The sequence below is a fragment of the Monodelphis domestica genome, chromosome 4 (assembly GCF_027887165.1).
Source record: "Monodelphis domestica isolate mMonDom1 chromosome 4, mMonDom1.pri, whole genome shotgun sequence".
Taxonomy (NCBI): domain Eukaryota; kingdom Metazoa; phylum Chordata; class Mammalia; order Didelphimorphia; family Didelphidae; genus Monodelphis; species Monodelphis domestica.
Window position 1 is genome coordinate 286,829,431 of NC_077230.1, and position 20,997 is coordinate 286,850,427.

Below are 20,997 nucleotides of genomic sequence, written 5' to 3' on the forward strand. Positions count from 1 at the left end.
AGTTTATTCTCTCCCAACTGGCATGTGCTATGACATCTACCCTTCATAAGCACAAATAAAACTGTATACTAGTTCCTGTGTGCTCTCAGGACTATTTGCCTTCTCACTAGATTGACTCTTCCAAATCTTCATATCTTGTCATAGCTTCCAAATGGGCCAAACACCTCTACAGCTCTAACCATGATCTCAAGATAAAAAATGAAGCATCTTGGGTCCACAAATCCTCAATACATACACACAAGATGAGAGGCAATAATCTTGAAAGACCAGCAGATAAAACAAGGATAAGGTCTAGTGTGTAATTCAGTTAAAAACATTTTTAAGCACAAATAAAAACCTTGATCTTGGATTGTCAGTGGCTGGTATGTGACTGTGTGTAAGAGTGTGTGTGTGTGTGTGTGTGTGTGTGTGCTTAATTACATATCCCAGAGCAAAATTTATCATGGGAATGAATGGTGTGGTCAAATAGAAGCATTCAAGTGATCTGAGGTCAGCAAGATATAAATGGCTAGTAATGAACTAGCCAATCAGGACAGCTCAAGTTAGGAATCAGGTGAACTAAGTCTCCTAGAATGTGGGTCTCTAGAAACCTAATGCTCTGGAGTGTGCTACAGCTGGGCGGATGACAATTAGATTCTCCCAAGTAGTTCTCTAGGAGCAATTGGACCCAAGTTCTCTCCTCTTCTGGCTCAGTTCCTGACTGACTTCACTGTCATGCCTCAGTTGTCTCTTTCTTGCCTCCAGCGTCCTCCTGCAATTGATGAGGTTCCTTCTGGAACGTCCATTTGAGTAAGTGCCTAAGCCTTCCCTCTCCTTCACTCACCTCTCAGCTCTGTTCCTGACTCTGTACTTTTCTCCCTGTGAGGCTATCCTACTTCTTCCCCCTCCCTCTGCTTTTCAGCTCTCTTTTTGGTGTAGTTTTCCCCCATTAGAAGGAAAATTCCTAGAGGCTGAGAACTATTTTTCTTTCTTGCTTATATTTGTATTCCCAGTGCTTATAGACTGCCTGGTGAATGAGGAGTTGAGGAAGAGGATGAGAGAATCAAGGCTATGGAATCAAGGCATTTTGCTACTGGAGTCTTCAGGGGGTGGGCTTGGAGTAAGACATAGGCTTCTGGATCTGGGGGAGACTGCCCTGAAAAGGAGGAGACTGAGACCTTACCCCAGGGTTTCTGTTACTCTTTTGTTGCTTAGTTGATGTTTTTGGAATAAATCACTTGACATAATAATAGAAATCAAGGCACCGAAGTGGAACATCGTGACAGGAAGAGCTCCCACCAGCATTTCAATGGTTTTTTTCTCAGCCTAGCTTTCCTCTTACTCTGAGGCAGACACGCTCACAAGGGGAGGAGGGGAAGGAGAATGGGGACCTGAGCAGGAGAGGGGAGAGGAATTGATCCAACAGGCTCTAGGGAGAGATATCCTTAAAGATCCTTCCCTGGGTTAACTCATCAACAAGCCTCCTGAACCTTTTGTGTAGTTGTTGTTGTTTAAATAAGAACTAGAAGGGTTCTTAGAGGTCATTTGGTTCATCTATCTCATTTTCCAGATGAAGAACCTGGGGCCCATAGAGGCTGAGTGAATTGCCCCAAATCACATAGATACTTCGAGCAAATGAATGGCAGGGCTAAAATCCAGCTCTTCTGTTTCTCAATTCAGTGTTTGGATTTTTTTTTTTAATCTCTGCAATACTATTCTGCCTTCTACTATATTCAGAGAGTTGATCTGTAACCTCAATGCTCTCTTCATCTTCTAGAAGGAAAGAAAATTCCTCTGCAAGCCTGAGGAGAATGCAGAGATGGATTCTACCAAAGATCAAATGGTCTATGCACCAGCCTAAGCTTTTTTGCAATTTTTTTAAGGTGGGATACAGGAACAGTGATGTGAGCTCCTGGAAACTGCTTAGTAGCCAAGTGTTATAAGGATTTGTCTGCCTAAGGAGAGCTGTCCTTGGTAGTTGGACTATTGGTTGTATGTCTCATGACTGACCTTATTAAATGCTCCCCCATTCTCCATGGCCAGTTCCTCTCACTGTCTTTTGTATTATTCACAGACTAGAAACTAAACAGGTAAAGCATGCTGTAGTGGGAAGAACAGAATCAGAGTTAGAGAAGATGGATTAAATTTCTGACTCTGTCACTTACTGCCTGTATGACTTTGGACAAATCACATCACTTCTGTAGGACTCACCTATAAAAAGGGGAGGGGAGTAGATGAAATAAGAAATCTCTTCAGTCACATATAGTCCTATGCATCTATGCTTCCCCATCCCAGAGTCATATTTGTTTAATTAAGAGCACCAGACTCCAATGGTGATAATGTGGCATTTTTAGTTATAAAGTGTCCCAACAAGGGTCAGTAAATAAGTGTGGTCTTTCATGACAAAAGCAGAACCAAAATCAAGAACCCAAACCTCAGCTGCATAAGGGACAAGGCAGCTACCCTCGGCTCCAAAAACAAATCTTTAATAAGTACTCGATAATTTTTTTCTAATTGATCAAAAGAGAGAATAGAGGAGGGGCCAGCAACTCCTTGACCTGTCCACCCCCACTCCCATTATATGCATACTGAAATCTTCCATTTAAAGCCCTCCTCTATTCAGCAGAACAACTCCTTAACAAGTCAACTTTATTCTGGAAAGGACCCTCAACTCAGCTCTCCACAACTTTTTTCTGCCCACTTTTTCTTCTTTTCTCTGTTCTATTAGCAATTCAATCTATATGCTGATTGCTGCTGTCCATGCATTAAGCTAGGAGAGGTTATAGCCCAAGAATGTTAAGCAGAGAGGAATCATCTCAAAAGAAAGTTGTTTATTATATTGCAGCAAGTTAGAGAATAGAAGGGAAGAGATTTAGGGGAGGATTTTGGAAGGGGAATTGGGCTCTCCATGCTGGAAGGAGGACTTAAGAGATCATCAATAGGACCAATCCCTGTCAATAACTGATACTAGAATGGAAATAGCAATGGATTTGAAGTCAGAATGGTATCATCATCACCAATATTATCATTTCATTAACATTTATATAATGCCTTAATACTCACTCACAAGGTATATAGTACAAAAGTTATTTCATTTATTTCAGTCTTCATCCTGGGCTATTTTGTATACCAGCTTTGTAGTCATGGATAAGTTGTTTCACCTTTCTGGGTCTCAGTTTTCTTGGCTGTAAAATGGGTGGTTTAGATGAGATAATCTGTAAAATTGTTTCCAAAACTAGAGTCTATGATCTTATGAATGACTGCCCAAAAAAGCAGGTGAGTATCTACCTTGTTTTTAAAGATATCTTGGGTAGAAATTTCCTTATGTTCCTTAGTCATTCATATGAGAGAAGGAAACCCAGAGTCTAGAGCTTATACATACTAGGTTCAATATGAATGGCACTCTAAATAATCAATATCTCTTTGGCTCAATTTTCTAATTTCAATCCAAATTTCACTTCTCTGATTATTGTTCATGTATCATTTCTACAAATGTATGGCTCTATATGTATAGTTCATGTATCATTTTTACAAATGTGGGTAACAGGGACTCCATTCCTATATGAGCACACTAGATAGCAAATGCATATCTGCTACAGGACTGCCTTTATTTCTCCCTGCAGAAAACCTAGAAGACAAAGTAGAGTCATGTAAGTCTTAAACATAAGCAAAAACATGAAGAACTCACATTAGCCTTCAAACAATGAATATAATTCTCTCTCCCTACTTTTCCATTCATGGCTTGAATTTTCCTCAGAAGGAAATTGAAGAGTGAATGCCAGCAGGAGAACACCTTGAAATTCTGCTGAATTCCTTCTCCCATAGAAACCTAAATAATCACCATATTCATAGTGTCTCCATGTGGTTTGAACTCCATAGGAAAAGAAATATTATAAGACCTATAGACAATCAATTCCCTTCCTACTGGCATAGCAAGGAGCAAAGTCAAACCTTTTGCTCCCCCGTGTCATGGCTTGGAGTCTCTTACTGCTCTTCCAGCTGCAATTAGACACAGGAGACTCTCCAAGAGCCATGCCACTCTGGAGAGTTCCCTTCTCTGGACAAAAGAAAAGATCTCCAGTATGCTAACATAATCCTCAAAACTGACTCTGCCTAACAACTCTCCCTTCTCAGGCTAAATTCTAGGATTATGCTGCTACCTAGGAATTGTACATACCCCTTCCTCTAATAGAAGCAGGAAGGAAGAAAGGAAGAAAGAAAGATATCCATGAGTTCCCCTCTTTGAATCTATGAGTGAACACATGTCAGGCTCTGGTGTCTAAAAGACAAAAGCCAAGCTCTGTGGATTTGACACAAGCATATGTGGATTCCATGTACTTCTGTCAAAAGTCAGTCATGGAAGGCAGAGCTAAGAAGGCAGAGTGATGGGAAACTACAGTACAGTCAGGTTCCTCTACCAAACAGATCCTCCAAATGGATCTAGAAAGCCCAGCATAGAGAATCCTGATGGGGAAATACAAGCAAAAGCCATAGTGAGTCTAGCCCAGCACAAGAGGAGACACAGAAAGGTTTCTACACAACTAGAGATTGAGTCAGAGTAGAAGCACCAACCACAGAGCAAGTAAGGCAGTGCAAGAGAAGGTCCCAAGCCCATACTAGAGAATCCTCAAAGACATACCTGTGATGGGAGCAGCTGCTATCTGGCAGCTTTGGTGCCTACTACCTAGTTTCAGGTCACAGATCCAGGGTGAAACTCTGCCCAGGGGTAGAGGCAATTCTTTCCAGAAAAAGGTACTGCTACAGGCCTTGAGACCTGTGAGGATCAATGAGGCTGTAGGCCATAGGCTGTTAAGGAAGGACAGAATAAGCTCTGGAGGAAGCAGCAATGATGGGACTCAGATCCTAGGAGAAGAGCCTAGGTGAAACTCCAGCATTTGGTGTAGTTAGAAACCTATGGAGGAATAACTAAAGCAGAAATTCCTGAACAAAAGAGTCTACAAATAAGACTAGAAGCTGGTACTTTGAAAAAACAAATAAAATAGACAAAGTACTAGTCAGTCTAATTAAAAAAAGGAAAGAAATAAACCAAATTGACATTATCCAAGATGAAAAAGGAGACCTCATCTCTAATGAAGAGGAAATTAAGGCAATCATTAAAAACTACTATGCCCAATTATATGGCAACAAATATGGCAATCTAGGTGATATGGATGAATACTTACAAAAATATAAATTGCCTAGACTAACAGAAGAAGAAATAGAATTCTTAAATAATACCATATCAGAAAAAGAAATTGAACAAGCCATCAAAGAACTCGCTAAGAAAAAATCCCCAGGTCCAGATGGATTCACAAATAAATTCTATCAAACATTCAAAGAACAACTAATCCCAATATTAAACAAACTATTTGACAGAATAGGCCAAGAAGGAGTTCTACCAAATTCATTCTATGACAAAAACATGGTACTGATCCCAAAGCCAGGCATATCAAAAACAGAGAAAGAAAACTATAGACCAATCTCCCTACTGAATATAGACACAAAAATCTTAAATAGGATACTAGCAAAAAGGCTCCAGCAAGTCATCACAAGGGTCATCCACTATGACCAGGCAGGATTCATACCAGGAATGCAAGGATCATTCAATATTAGGAAAACCATCCACTTAATTGACCATATTAATAAGCAAATCATCAAAAATCACACGATTATCTCAATAGATGCAGAAAAAGCCTTTGATAAAATACAACACCCATTCCTACTAAAAACACAAGAAAGTATAGGAATAGAAGGGCCTTTCCTAAAAATAATAAACAGCATATATCTAAAACCATCAACTAATATCATCTGCAATGGGGATAAACTAGATACATTCCCATTAAGATCAGGAGTAAAACAAGGATGCCCATTATGACCTCTATTATTTAATATTGTACTAGAAACACTAACAGTAGCAATTAGAGAAGAAAAAGAAATTGAAGGTATTAAAATTGGCAATGAGGAGACTAAGCTATCACTCTTTGCAGACAATATGATGGTTTACTTAAGGAATCCTAGAGAATCAACCAAAAAGTTACTCAAAATAATCATCAACTTTAGCAAAGTTGCAGGATACAAAATAAACCCACAGAAGTCATCAGCATTTCCATATATCTCTAACCCATTTCAGTAGCAAGAATTAGAAAGTGAAATCCCATTCAAAATTACCCTAGACAATATAAAATACTTAGGAATCTATCTGCGGAGACAAACACAGGAACTATATGAACACAACTACAAAACACTTTCCACACAGCTAAAACTAGATCTAAACAATTGGAAAAACATTGATTGCTCATGGGTGGGACGAGCTAACATAATAAAAATGACAATCCTACCCAAATTAATTCACTTATTTAGTGCCATACCCATTGAACTACCAAAAAACTTCTTTACTGAATTAGAAAAAAAACCATAACTAAATCCATTTGGAAGAACAAAAGATCAAGGATATCCAGGGAAATCATGAAAAAAAATGCAAAGGAAGGAGGACTTGCAGTCCCAGATCTCAAACTCTATTATAAAGCAGTAGTTATCAAAACAATTTGGTACTGGCTAAGAGACAGAAAGGAGGATCAGTGGAATAGACTTGGCGTAAATGATCTCAGCAAGACAGTTTACGACAAACCCAAAGACCCCAGCTTTTGGGACAAAAATCCATTATTTGATAAAAACTGCTGGGAAAATTGGAAGACAGTGTGGGAGAGATTAGGTCTGGATCAACACTTCACACCCTACACCAAGATAAATTCAGAATGGGTGAATGACTTGAACATAAAGAAGGAAACTATAAGAAAATTAGGTGAACACAGAATAGTATACATGTCAGATCTTTGGGAAGGGAAAGATTTTAAAACCAAGCAAGACTTAGAAAGAGTCACAAAATATAAAATAGATAATTTTGACTACATCAAATTAAAAAGTTTTTGTACAAACAAAACCAATGTAACTAAAATCAGAAGGGTAGCAACAAATTGGGAAGCAATCTTCATAAAAACCTCTGACAGGTTTAATTACTCAAATTTACAAAGAGCTAAATCAATTGTACAAAAAATCAAGCCATTCTCCAATTGATAAATGGGCAAGGGACATGAACAGGCAGTTCTCAGCCAAAGAAATCAAAACTATTAATAAGCACATGAAAAAGTGCTCTACATCTCTTATAATCAGAGAGATGCAAATCAAAACGACTCTCGGGGATCACCTCAGGCCTAGCAGATTGGCTAACATGACAGCTATGGAAAGTAATGAATGCTGGAGGGGATGTGGCAAAGTAGGAACATTAATTCATTGCTGGTGGAATTGTGAATTGATCCAACCATTCTGGAGGGCAATTTGGATATATGCCCAAAGGGCGCTAAAAGACCCTTTGATCCTGGGTTTGTACCCCAAAGAGATAATGGACAAAAAGACATGTACAAGAATATTCATAGCTGCTCTCTTTGTGGTGGCCAAAAATTGGAAAACGAGGGGATGCCCATCAATTGGGGAATAGCTGAACAAATTGTGGTATATGCTGGTGATGGAATACTATTGTGCTGAAAGGAATAATAAAGTGGAGGAATTCCATGGAGACTGGAACAACCTCCAGGAAGTGATGCAGAGCGAAAGGAGCAGAACCAGGAGAACATTGTACACAGAGACTGACACGCTGTGGTACAATCGAAGGTGATGGACTTCTCCATTAGTGGCAATGCAATGTCCCTGAACAATCTGCAGGGATCTAAATAACACTATCCACAAGCAGAGGATAAACTGTGAGAGTAAAAACACCGAGGAAAAGCAACTGCTTGACTACAGGGGTGGAGGGGATATGACTGAGAAGAGATTCTAAATGAACACTCTAGAGCAAATACCAACAACGTGGAAATGGGTTCGAGTCAAGAACACATGTGATACCCAGTGGAATCATGCGCTGGCTATGGGAGAGGTGGGGGGGGGGCAAGAAAATGATTTTTGTTTCCAATGAATAATGTTTGGAAATGACCAAATAAAATAATGTTTAAAAAAAAAAAGAAAAAAATAAAGGAGGAATAAGATGGGTTCAGAAAGACCTGGAAAGACTCATATGAACTGATGCAAAATGATTTGAGCAGAACCAGGAGAATAATATATATAGTAACGAAATTATTATGTGATGATCAACTGTAAAGAATTAACCCATTATCAGCAAACCAAGTTTCCAATGTCACCATAAAGGATTCATGATGAAAATGCTATCCATAGCCAAAGAAGGTACTTTTGGAATCTGAGTGTAGATCAAAGCATGCCATCTTCCAATTTATTTCCTTCATGAGTTTTTTATCATGTGTGTGATATATGTCTTCTATGACAACATGAGCAATATGGAAATGTGTATTGTGTGAATGTACTGGTATAAACTATATCAGACTATTTACTGCCTCAGGGAAAGGGGGAAGGGAGGGAGGGAGAAAATATGAATCCTAAAATGTCAGAAAACAATTGTCAAAAATTGTTTCTATGTACAACTGAAATAATATATAGGAAGCAGACTATATACAGGAAAAATAGGAAATAATTAACAGAAGGAAGGTACTGTAATTAAGAGGGAATGGAGTAAGGATAACTTACCCAGAAAAATTGAGTATAATGCAACGGAGAGAAAATGGATCTTTAATGAAATAGAGAACTTTGTCAAATTTTTGAAGTTCAAAAACAAGAATCAAGAGAAACATAAAAAAGGCAAACAAATAAGCAATCATAAGGGACCAAACAAAGATAAACTTCTTGAATTCAAATATAGGCAAAGATTATATTTGTGTCCCCTTTGAACTCCAGCATTATCTGGGGTCATAAAGCAACTCTAATTAGACAAGGTCTGCTATGTCTCAGTGACTTTAGGAGGAGAAACAGGAGAAAAACACTAGGACAGAAAGTAAAAGACAGGTTAGGGAAAATTATCCCATATAATTAGCATATACAAGTAGACATCTATACAAATTAGGTGGAGAGGGTGATAGAGTGACTAACTCTTGAACCTTTCTCTCATTTGATCTCATCACATGAAAGAAAGAAATCCACACAGAATTGGATACAGAAATATATTTCACTTAAAAGGGAAATAGGAAGGAAAGGGGAGAAGGGAAGATTAGAGAGAAGATCTTTAAGGAATTAATTCATTCTAAGTAAAGCAAAATCTGAGGATATAAAAAATATTTATCATTCTGTTTTAGAGGTGGGAAAAAATGAAAATCTGAGGAAATGTCCACAAATTAAGAAATTACCCAAGTTATGATATATAAATATGATGGAACACTATTGTGGTATAAGAAATGAGGAAGGGTTGGGAGAATCTGGGTTCAAATTATATCTCAGACATGTCCTAGCTGTGTGACCCAGGGCAAAGCAATTCACTTAATCCTGATTGACTAGCCCTTGCCATTCCTCTCTCTTAGAATTGATACTAAGAGAGAAGATAAAGGGAAAGAAGTGAAGAAAGTTTCAGAGAAACTTCTATTAACTAATATACAACAAAGTGAAATGGACCTGGACATGAAGGAAAAGATATGAGACTGCCACATTACCCCCCAACATTAGACTCAATTTAAGCCTCATTCTTCAAACATCCCTCCCCAGCTTGACCTCCTCTCAGGAGGGTAGGAGCACAATTGGGGTACTGTAAGCCAGCATTGGGAGAACCCAAAGAACAGCAAGACCCCTCTGCCTGACCAGGGAGAAATTTCTTCGAACTCCATGTCTGCATCATGGGCACCAGCTTCACCCACCATAGGGCAGGATGATAGAAGACATCCAGTTGGTATCAGGCTACACAGCTGTCATATATACCAAATACTTGCTTCTAGCTGAATTCTAGAGACTCTGCTAAAAGGAAGAGGAAGAGATCTCAGGATCACAGAGGAGCAAAGGATGAGACAAGGGAAGGTGGATACTCATCCCTATTACCTCTGTTCAGGTCTTCCACCTGACTAAATGCCACTTTTCTGCAACCACCACCATCACTACCACCATATCAACTGGACAAAATTTGTGTAGGCTCATTTTTGTTGTCTTTGATTTATCTTTATTTTTACTTGGAAAAAAAGTGGGAGTATTATATGAAAGCTGCATGGGAAAATCTCCAAATAATTTTAGCTATTGTTCTATCCTGTGGAGTTAGGCTGTGAGGGAAAGAGAAGTGCCTCACATTTTGGAAAATTCTGTTCTAAAGGGAGAAGTATAGGTATTCTTAGGTACTGGGCATCAGTATGGATATATAGGCAGCTAAGTGGCACAGTATTTGGAGTTCATAATTTGGAATCCAGAAGCCCTAAAAGCAAATCCTACCTCAGATAGATACTTACTAGCTATATGACATTAGGCAAGTCATTTTACCTCTGCTTGTCTCAATTTCCTCATCTATAAAATGGGACTAATAGAAGCATCTACCCCCCAGGATTATTGTGAGAATAAAATAAGAAAAAAATTGCAAGGCACTTTTTCAAACCTGAAAACTGCTACATAAGTGCAAGCTATTATTAATCAACAATTCTAAACAAAGTCTTACCTCCTAATAAGCTAATCAAATTAATCAGGAAATTCCTCTGATCAACTCCTTTCAGTTTAATCACCCTGACAACATTTTAAATATATCTTTATATATAATTAACATGCTATGTTAAAGCGTGAGGGAGTTCAGTTAGACAGATGAAAGACTAGAACTAGAGAGTTATAAGAAACCATTTTGTTTTGTTCTAATGGAATTAAAGCCCAAGATCTTGTCCAGATTATCAGGCTCTCAAGAAAGTAAGGCTACTGATAAGATAGACTTGTAAGTTCCCTAAGGGTAGACAGGGGCTCTTTAATGTTGGCTTTTGTATTCCCATTGCCTGGTACATCCTGCTGGATAAAATTTTTGTTTACTGATTGATCCATTCTAGAATCTGCTCCAGTCAGAGGATCATAGAATGTTAGGACTGGATCTTAGAGGTCATCTAGTGCAACTCCTTTATTTTATTTTATTTTATTTTTTAACCCTTATCTTATATATTAGAATCAAAATTGTGTGTTGGTTCCAAGGCAGAAAAGCGGTAAGAGCTAGGCAATAGGGGTTAAGTGACTTGCCCAGGGTCACACAGCTAGAAAGTGTCTGAGGTCAGATTTGAACCTAGGACCTCCATCTCTAGGTCTGGCTCCCCATCCACTGAGCCACCCAGTTGACCCCCTTGATTTTAAAGAGAAGGAATGAAGCCAAGAGAGGTTAAATGACATTCCCAAGACTTCACAGGTAATAAGAACCATAGTTCATGATTGAACTTAAATCCTTAGCCTCTAGATTCAGTGTTCAACCTGCCTCACCCCACTGCCTCCAAGTCACCTCAGCATCCTCCAAAAATGTGCTCTTGGGGAAAGCTGTTTCTTGTGGACACTTCCCTGGTTCCCTAACTTCCAGGACTGATCTCCTGTTAGTTAGGTCTTCCCTAGAGGACAAATGGGAATTTACATGATGGGTCAGGGAGTATTTATGCTTTATTGCCTTCTCCCTAAAATGGAGGAAGGGGAGAAAGGCTACTGAGGGAGTAGATGATGGGCAACTGGCCTAGCTCCCTTAGTTCTTAGAATTGGGGGGAGGGGTCTCCTGAGATTGGCAGCATCACAGTTCATTCAGTCTGGGTCCTCCACAATATTTGCCCAAGCTCCTTCTCAGAACTCCCCAAAGAGGTGCTGTAGGCCCTCTCCCACCCTTGGTTCTACTAACATATAGAACCAGAAAAGTCAACCCTTTTAAAAACAAAACATTGAATTTCATAATCCCCAAAGCTTCAATAAAGTGCTGCTTTTTTTTCCTAGCTACTTCTGAATCACTCACCTTTCTAATCAGCCCCTCTCCTCCCTCAACTAACTCATCAGAAACTCAGCCTGGAAGCATAGGCAGGTGAGATGAGGGGCAGGAGAGAAATGAGACAGCAACAACCCCTGAGTCAGCTCTGACACCCAGCGTCTCCTCCGCAGATTAATCACCTCCAATTACCACATTCATATGAGACCTAGAAAGCCCTTCACAGCATCATCGTCTTTGGCAGATCTTAGCCTTCCTGCGTCTGGGTTGTCTGCTTGGCACAATGCTGCCTTGGACCTCTGACCTCCCAGTTCTTTGGGAAGATACCGTGACAGCCAAGTGACTCAAGGGTAGGGACCACCCACTACCCCACCCCATCTCTCAACACACACTCAAACAAAGCTCACCATCTGCTCTCTTCACCAGAGGACTGCTAGGGAGGGAGGATGGGGGGAAGGAGGAGTGAGGAGAAAGGAGACCCAGAATCCCAGCCCCAAACCAGGGAAGAGAAAGAACCCCTCCATTAGCTGATTGAATAATCGTTGTTGTTTTCCTCCTCAGCAGTGACTAATAAAGCTTTTTTTATTTCCACTAATTACCTATCATCAAAGAGATGGATACTATGCACCCTGGCTGGGCTCCCAACTCCCTTCAGTGCCATGCATCTCTGACCCCCTTCTCTCTACCACCTCACATTGATACCTTGCCTTCATTTTACCCCCTTCTAAGTACCCCTGTGCCAAAAAAAGCCCAGTTGAGATGCTACTGCCCTTTTGCTTCCCTTACAGAATACCTAAACATGCCCTTTTGGCTGTGGCTCTGGCCATCTGGGTACCAAGGAGGCACATTGCCATCAGCCTGCCTCAGGGGGTATCATACTGGGCTCCCTGCCCTAATCTGCAGGGCAGAAGAAGGGATATTGTGGCTCAAGAAGGCATTTGATAGGAATCCTTGTGTTTTCAGTACTACTACTCTTCCAAGGACATTAGAGGATTCCCCATGGGATCTTTCCAATGAAAGTTGGATGCCACTACCTTGGGCCTAAGAGCAGGGGAACTGTGTGGTGGGAAGGTGATAAGCAGAAGGATTTAAGGGGACAAATTGAAAGGACATTTTTTTAATATTTTTTTTAGAAATGTTTTTTAATGGAAAAAAATATCCAATCTCCATGACAATAAGCAACTCACTTTGCTTTTCTGGGCTTCAATTTCCTCACTCATAAAATGGGGGAAGGGGAGGAAATAGAGAAGAAATATCTGGAAAAGAGTACATCTAAGATCCTTCTAGTCATAACAATCTGTAAGATGTAAAAAATAATTAATTTGTGATAAATTATGTCACCTGCACATCAGTGAAAGTTAAAGGTCTCTGGTGGAAAATATCACCATAAGGTAAAAAAATAATTTTTCTTTATTCCTTCTTTGGTCCCAGAGAAGAAGTTTTTGTAATTGAGGGTGTACCAGGGACACCAAGGGAGGGTTTAGGATGCCATTCACCCTCTAACTATTGACATGCCTATTCTCCTTCACCAGGTACAACTTATTAAGCCTACCTGACTAAAACAGTAACCACAGAGGGACTCAGAGAATCTCAGAGTTGGAAGAGAATCATAGATCACAGATTTCAATCTGGAAGAGACCTCAGAAGTCATCTAGTCCAACTTCATCATTTCATATATAAGGAATAACTAAGGACCAAGAGAATCAAAATCAGGTAAATAACAAATGGTAGGTCTGAGATTCAGACCCCAATCCTCTGATTCCCAATCCAGTGTTCTTTGCAAAGTACCACAGTATCTCTTTAATGTCAACTGCCTTCTGATCCAACCCATATATGAACAATCACCCTCTCCACAACACCCACAGCAAGTATTCATCAAGCCTCCACTAAGACTTCAAAGCAAGGAGTAACCCTCTGACACATCAGGAGGCAACCTATTCCTCCTATGCATAATTTTCATTGTTAGAAAATTCTTCCTTACACAAAACCAAATATACTTCTCTAAAACTTCTATGTACCATTCCCAATTCTTCCCTGAAAGGCCCAGAAAAACAAATCAAATTCTTTTTTTCCACAGGATAGACTTTTTTAATATCTAAAGGTACTCTTCTGTTCCTCTAAGTTTTCTCACCTCGAGTTCTTTTAACCCATCCTCATTCAGCTAGGTGAAGGGATAGAGTGTCAAGGCTGGAGTCAGAAAAACTTGAATTCAAATCCAGCCTCAGATACTTATTAGCTATGTAACTTTGGGCAAGTCACTTAACCCTTTTTGCCTCAGTTTCTTTATCTATAAAATAAGCTGAATAAGGAAATGGGAAACAATTCTAGTATCTTTGCCAAGAAAACACTAGATAGAGGTACAAAGAATCAGACATGACTAAAACAAATGAACAACAGCATGCAATGTGATTTTTAGCCCTTCATCATCCTGGTTGTTCTTCTCTAAATGTTTTCTAGAGCTCATCCTTCCCAAAATATGGCACAAATAATCACAATGCTCTAAGTCTGTTCTTATCAAGGACTATTAACTCCCCTGTCCTAGATGATGGACTTCTCCTAATATAGTCCAAATTCACATTAGCTTTTTTGAACTACTATATCTCACTACTGTCATTTGAGCTTTTAGGCTATCAAAACCAATAGTTTATACTTATGAAGTTGGGTTTTTTTTTTTAAACCCAAATCTACACTTATCAGTATAAGATTTAACCTGGACCTCTATTCTCATTTGTCAAGATCTCTCTCTATCATCCTCTATGTTAGCCATTTCTTCAAACCTTACATATCATCTATCAAAGATCCAAGTTAGTGGTAATAACATTAAATAGCTCAGAGCCAAGCACAGAACCCAGCAGTACTTGACTAGAGACCTCTCTCCAAAATAACATCAAACAGTTAGTGATTACTCTAGCCACTCAGCTTGTTCTAGATTCATCAAACTCTATTGCCCAAGCCATGTTTCCATCTTTTCTGTAAGAAGAATATGAGAATATTTGTTAAATGTTTTTCCATGATCTGGGGCAGCTAGGTGAGTCAGGCTTAGAGATGGAAGGTCCTGGGTTCAAATGCAACCTCAGACACTTCTTAGTTGTGTGACCCTGGGCAGGGTACCTAACTCCCATTGCCTAGCTCTTCCTGCTCTCATGCCTTGGAACCAATACAGTGCTAATTCTAAGAGAGAAAGTAAGGATTGCTTTTATTTTGTAATGTTTTGCTAAGATCCAGGTAAACTCTATTTGTATCATTCTCCTAGTCTGGTAAACCTGCCATAAAAGGAAATAAGGATGTATTAATGAGCCCTTAAAAATACAAAAAAGAGAAGATATTTGAGAAAGGAACATAAATCAGCAGAGTAGTTTTGTATTAATGTATTAAATTTAATATATACTTAAAAAAAAATGCCTACCTTCCATCTTAGAATCAATGCCACATGTTGGTTCTTAGTCAGAAAAGTAGCTAGGCAATGGGGGTTAAATGACTGCTCAGGGTTACTCAGCTAGGATGTGCCTGAGGCCATACTTGAACCCAATATGAGAATTAAATTAATATACAACAACTCCAAATATTATATTTAATACAATTTATCAAAATAAATAAAATAAAAAGCTAGAGTAAAAGGGTGCTAACTAAGCTGGGGTCACAAGAGAAGAGAGGGAGAGGGAGGAATCACTGAACTATATACACACCTAATAACACAAATGTGGAGATGAAGGGAAAGGGATGTTGGGTAATGAAAAAGAATTCTGGGGAACATAGTCCTGGGGTTCAAGATTTCCTAACTATACATTAGGACCTCCCTTCTCTAGGCCTGGCTTTCCATCCACTGAGCTACCCAGATGCCCCCAAAGTTCATCATTTTTCAAAAGTAAAATAAAACAACAAAGAGGAAATAGAAGAGGCATAGCAAAACCTCTTCCTAATTTAAAAAAAAAAAACATGCTAGCTCTTTGTGATTACTGTTTCCTTTTCTAGGTGCTTGCTAACCATCCCTTTAATGGAATGCTCTAGTATTTTGCTTCAAGTCAAGCTCAGCAGGTCATAGTCTAGATTCCGTTGTCTTCTTTTTAAAAAAGAAAATGGGAACATTTGCTTCTCTTCACTCTTGTGATATCTCTTCTGTTTGAGGTGATCTTTTGTGGATCACTGATAGTGGCTCAGCATTCATATCACCCGGTTTCTTTAAGACCCTGGTATATAATCCACCTACCATGGGAAATTACTTCTGAAAAATTAAATGCACCACGTGGACTGAAGTTATCATTAGCATCATTAGCATTTTAGTCTTGCTATGATTCCTGGCCATGGCTTCCTCTTTTCACATTCAGATGCAGTCTGCACCATTCAGGTTTCAAGCACCATCCATCCCCTCCAAGCCCAGAGGGAAAGCTGCCCTTGATGCCCCAAGATATCTCCACAATGGCTGTCTTGGGTGAGGATGGTGGTGAGGATGGGGTGAGGATACAACCATTGCTAAGGGAAATGGAGAATGGGCAACAGCCCAGGAGGGTAGGCAGTCCCCTGTGAGATCCCTTTGCCGGAGAGCCTGAGGCCCTGGAAACGGGGCTCCCAGCCGGCTGCCATGGCAACCAGAGGCCTGGGAAAATATTCAACAATGTCTGGGCTGACTTCTCTTGCTTGCCCTTGTTCTTTCTTCTCCCTAAGTGGCTAATTGAAGTGTGAAAGGGCCTGCCATGAGCTAGGTGGGGGGTGGGCACAAAGCAGGATAAGGGTTAGTGGCATGCCCAGGCACCAAGCCAGCACCAGTGACACACAACATTCAGGCAGGAGGCAACAGAATCTGGTTACTGGTGGGGTAGACATCTCCCCTATTAAAATAGAGAAGCAGCATAATATAGTATTCTTAGAGATCTTTAGAACACTAGAGTTGGAATCAGAGGACCTGAGTTCACATCATCTTTCTGAGCCTCAGTTTCCTCATCTGTAAAATGAACTGGAGAAGGAAATGGCAAACCACTTCAGTATCTTGTCCAAGAAAATTCCAAATGGGATCACAAAGAGCTGAGCATGACTGAAATGACTGAACAACATAGAGCATCAGTGCCACCAAATTCCAAGTCCAAAGTTCCCCTGGAATGATATTCTAGCACCATTACTTCTCAGGAATTCCCTGTTAGGCTAGTAGCAATATCCAACCTAGAATCTTGGCTCCATGGTTACCCTGGCTAAATCTCTTGGATCCAAGGACTCCACATTTATTAACTGTGGATGAAGTAAGTCATGTAATCTTTCTGGCCCTCAGTTTCCTCATTTATAAAATGAGAAAATTGGTTTTAATGATTTCTAAGGTCCCTTTCAGTTTTGTTTTGTTGTTGTTTTTTTAAACCCTGACCTTCCATCTTGGAGTCAATACTGTATATTAGTTCCAAGGCAGAAGAGTGGTAAGGGCTAGGCAATGGGGGTTAAGTGACTTGCCCAGGGTCACACAGCTGAGAAGTGTCTGAGGCCAGATTTGAACCCAAGACCTCCCATCTCTAGGCCTGACTGTCAATACACCGAGCTACCCAGCTGTCCCCCCTTTTGGTTTTAAATGCATGGATCATTCAGCTAGCTAGTAACATAGTCTAAAGTCAGACCCACATCTGCAGATCCCAAGTCCAGTGCTCTTTCTACAAAACTGTGGGACTCAGGGACATGGCGTGCCCTCCACTTTCTAAAATATCCAGCTGATCTTAGTAGCCTGGAGAGGGAGGGCAGGGCTACACAGCCAGCATCACAGACTCTGAAGGCACCCACTCTCCTCCTGACCTCTTGAAGTTTGGCGGCTTGGCCAATGGGCCAAGAGGGTCTGCCTGCTTTCTGCAGCCTCCCTCGCCCACACAACAGATGGGCACCTTTATGCCTTGGGCTATTTTTAAAATTTTTTCCCTCACATCTCCCAGTTCTCCTCTTCCCTTCTTGGCTGAGTCCAAGCAGAAGTCATAGAGAGAGCAGCCAGGATCCAAGAAAGGATAAAAAAAAAATCCTGCTTCTTCCTGCATCTTCAGCCTCATCTGGTGGGGACCAGGAAGAGAGAAGCATTTGGGCTGCCCTGTTCATCCATTCTGCTCCTTCTGACACAAAAAGAGAAGAGTCATTGCGGAAATGCCTTGAGATGGAGTCTTCTTAGAGCCTGGCCCTGACCTGGGGCCTCCCCACATTTACTCTCAACCAGTCTTCCTACTCCAGAAAAAGCTTCCCAAGCCACAGTGAAAATTTAAATTCTGGGGAGCAGCTGGGTGGCTCAGTGGATTGAGAGCCAGATCCAGAGATGGGAGGTCCTGGATTCAAATCTAGCCTCAGACACTTCCTAGCTGTGTGACCCTGGGCAAGTCACTTGATCCCCAGTGCCCTTACCACTCTTCTGCCTTGGAGCCAATACACAGTATTGACTCCAAGACAGAAGGTAAGGGTTTAAAAAAATTAAATTCTGATCTTTCTCTGCTAACAGGTTGCCCTACTCAGTAGCTGCCCTTCCTCTAGGCTCCTCTTCCCCCTCCCACCCCCATATCAGAAACCTTCCTCAGGGGGTGCTTCATTTGGGTCTCTGCGACTCTTTGAAGACAGATTCTTGGAAGGCATTTCAATGTATGGAAAGACTGGAAATCAGAATTCTGGTCCCATCTCTGCCACTGTCTGTTTGACCTTGGACAAGTTAACTTCTCTCCCTCATTTCCAAATCTGTAAAATGTAAAATCTGGTTGGACCAGATCCCCTCTCAGGTCCCTTCCTCCTCTAACCACTCTCTAATCTAATCGCCTCTTGGGATTCTGTCTCTACTATAATCCTACTCCTAGGGAGGTAGATGGCTGAAAGTGTTCCATTTTCCCACGCACAATCAGATGCCCTAAAGCAAGGCAGGTCCAACTCCAGACATTGCCTGATTAGGGGACTCCCTAATTAAGCCAGCAGGTTGGTGAGACAGATTTTTTTTTTTTTTGCAAATGGGCAGTTAACTTCAGATTGTGCCTCAGAACAAACACTGCTATTCATGTCTTTTTTCACAGTGCATTACATAAATATAGTTCACCTCTTATTTTCATCTTCTTTTGTTCTTGCTATTCCCTATTCAGTCAAGCAATATTTATTAAATGCCTGTGTAGAGGCAGAACTGCTCAGAAATATAATCCAAGATGACAAGGTCCCTGTCCATGCAGAATTTACAATTCCGTAAGGAGACAACATAGACACAAACCCAAAAGTGGGCGTTCTACCCTCATCCAATGGTGACAGGAAAGGATTTCAGAAAAACTTTTGGCTTGTTATTCTCTATGCCGGGAGGCACTGTGGTACAATGCCAGTGATTTTATTTCTTTTGAGTGCTTATTAGTCCCTTTTAAGTTTCTGGAGTTGTATGCTGCAGTGATTTCTCAGATGGGATTTTGCTCAGTATACTTATGCAGCAATAACCGTACTGTCATGTTTGTCCTTGCCTGTTAACCGCTCTCTGGCACACCCCCTTTTTTTCTGGAGTTTAGAGTGGGATCCTCTTAAAATTCACAGCAGCCATAACTCAAGTCTATCAAGAAACAATTGAATATAGCTTCCATGCTGGAATTTGAACAGACCCCAAGCTTTAAAAGGTTGCTCCCAAAGAGAGTGAAAAGGTAATGAAGATTATTCAGTCAGGTTTTTTGTTTTTGTTTTTGGTATGGTTTTTAAAGTACATTGAAAGACAACTGCAGCTGAAAAGGGACCCAGTCTAAATGCATTTTTTAATAGATGAGGCAACTGAGGCTGTGGAATCTCTTCTTCCATCTTAAATTAAATTAGAAGAGCCTTAGCAAAAGCAGGCACTTTCCTACAGCCCAAACATGCCCAAAACAGACATTTGATGAGTGGGCTTTCTGAAGCCTCGCCATGAAGGCAGCAGAGGCATGGCCATGGAGTGCTTAGAGCTTGTTTAGCTATCAAAAAGGCAAAGGTCATCCGCTGCATCCGAGGCCATCACCAGTCATCCTGACTTTTGTCTTGCCGCTGAACGAAATAAGTCAATGACTTTGTGAAATTCTGCTTCACTTTAATTCATGCTCAAGTCAAAAGTCATCATCCAATGATTTCATTTTGCTTTTTCTTTAGGTACAAAGAACAACCAACAACCAGGCTTTTTGGAACCACATTTGCACTCATCCTTGGTTCTATCCACTATACTGCCTACCTATCTCATAATAATAGCTAGCATTTATAGAGTGCCTACTATGTTCTAGGTCCTGTGCTAAGCACTTTACAAATACAATATCATGTGACCTCACAGTAACAATGGTGTTTACAAATGAATACAATTTGTTCAAAGACTAGGTCCTAGTCAAATTGATCCCATGTATGCATTTATTTATTTGTTTGTTGTTTGTTTATTTATTCATTCATTTATATTTACATACACACATAAAGCAAATTAAAGGAACAACTTCTCACATCCCTTCTGTCTAAAATGCCCAAGCAGAGAACTTTTGCCAACAGAGCCAGCGGAACACGAAAAAAATGCATCCTCAGTAGTATCTGACTATCAGATGATGGGGACTCATTTCAGATATTTCCATCTTTACTCAGGCTGTAGAGGGTTACATTGATGCCCTGCTTGCAAATTCAAGAATATGCAAATTCTGCAAGAAGAGTCTTCTTAAGAGAGTATTTGGCTCAAAATCTATTAGAATGAAGCCCCAGAACTGTCATAGCAGTTCAAATAACCTGGCATCAGTGATCTTGATTCTTCCTATGACAGTGAAACCCCTGAGTTACACCATATTCACATGGTTAATGGCAAGATTCTTTGGGATACTGCCATGAGTACAAAATGGAAGGTGACTCCAGGCATGGTGTATCAATAATCAAGAAATAGTTCCTGCACAGTATTTTCTCACAAGACTCATTTGCAATGACTACCTAGTCAGTACTATTGGAAGCTGTGTTGTAAATATGCAATAAAAATAATAGCTAGCATTTTAATATTGTTTTTAAGATTGGCAAAGCACTGTACAAATGTTATCTCATTTTATCCACACAACAAACCTGAGAGGTATTACCCATATTGTTCAAATGAGGGAATGGAGCCAGGTAAGTGAGGAAATTAAGGCTAGCATCACAAGGCTAATAATAAGTGCCTGAGGTCTTCCTGATTCCAGGTCCAGCCCTTTATCCACTGCACCACTTTGCTGCCACATATAACATGGCCCCCTCATATTCCACGTAACGGTCTGTTAGGAATAGATCAGTTTGCATCACCA

At 40.3% G+C, this 20,997-nt stretch overlaps 1 long non-coding RNA gene across 1 annotated transcript; it reads left to right on the forward strand.

Moving 5' to 3' along the window:
- The first annotated feature begins 541 nt into the window (after nt 1-541).
- Nucleotides 542-20,707, forward strand: LOC103104129 (uncharacterized). Its single transcript, XR_468070.3, has 3 exons — nt 542-789; nt 13,309-13,489; nt 19,853-20,707. It is a non-coding gene; the product is annotated as an uncharacterized LOC103104129 (long non-coding RNA).
- The last annotated feature ends 290 nt before the right edge of the window (nt 20,708-20,997 follow it).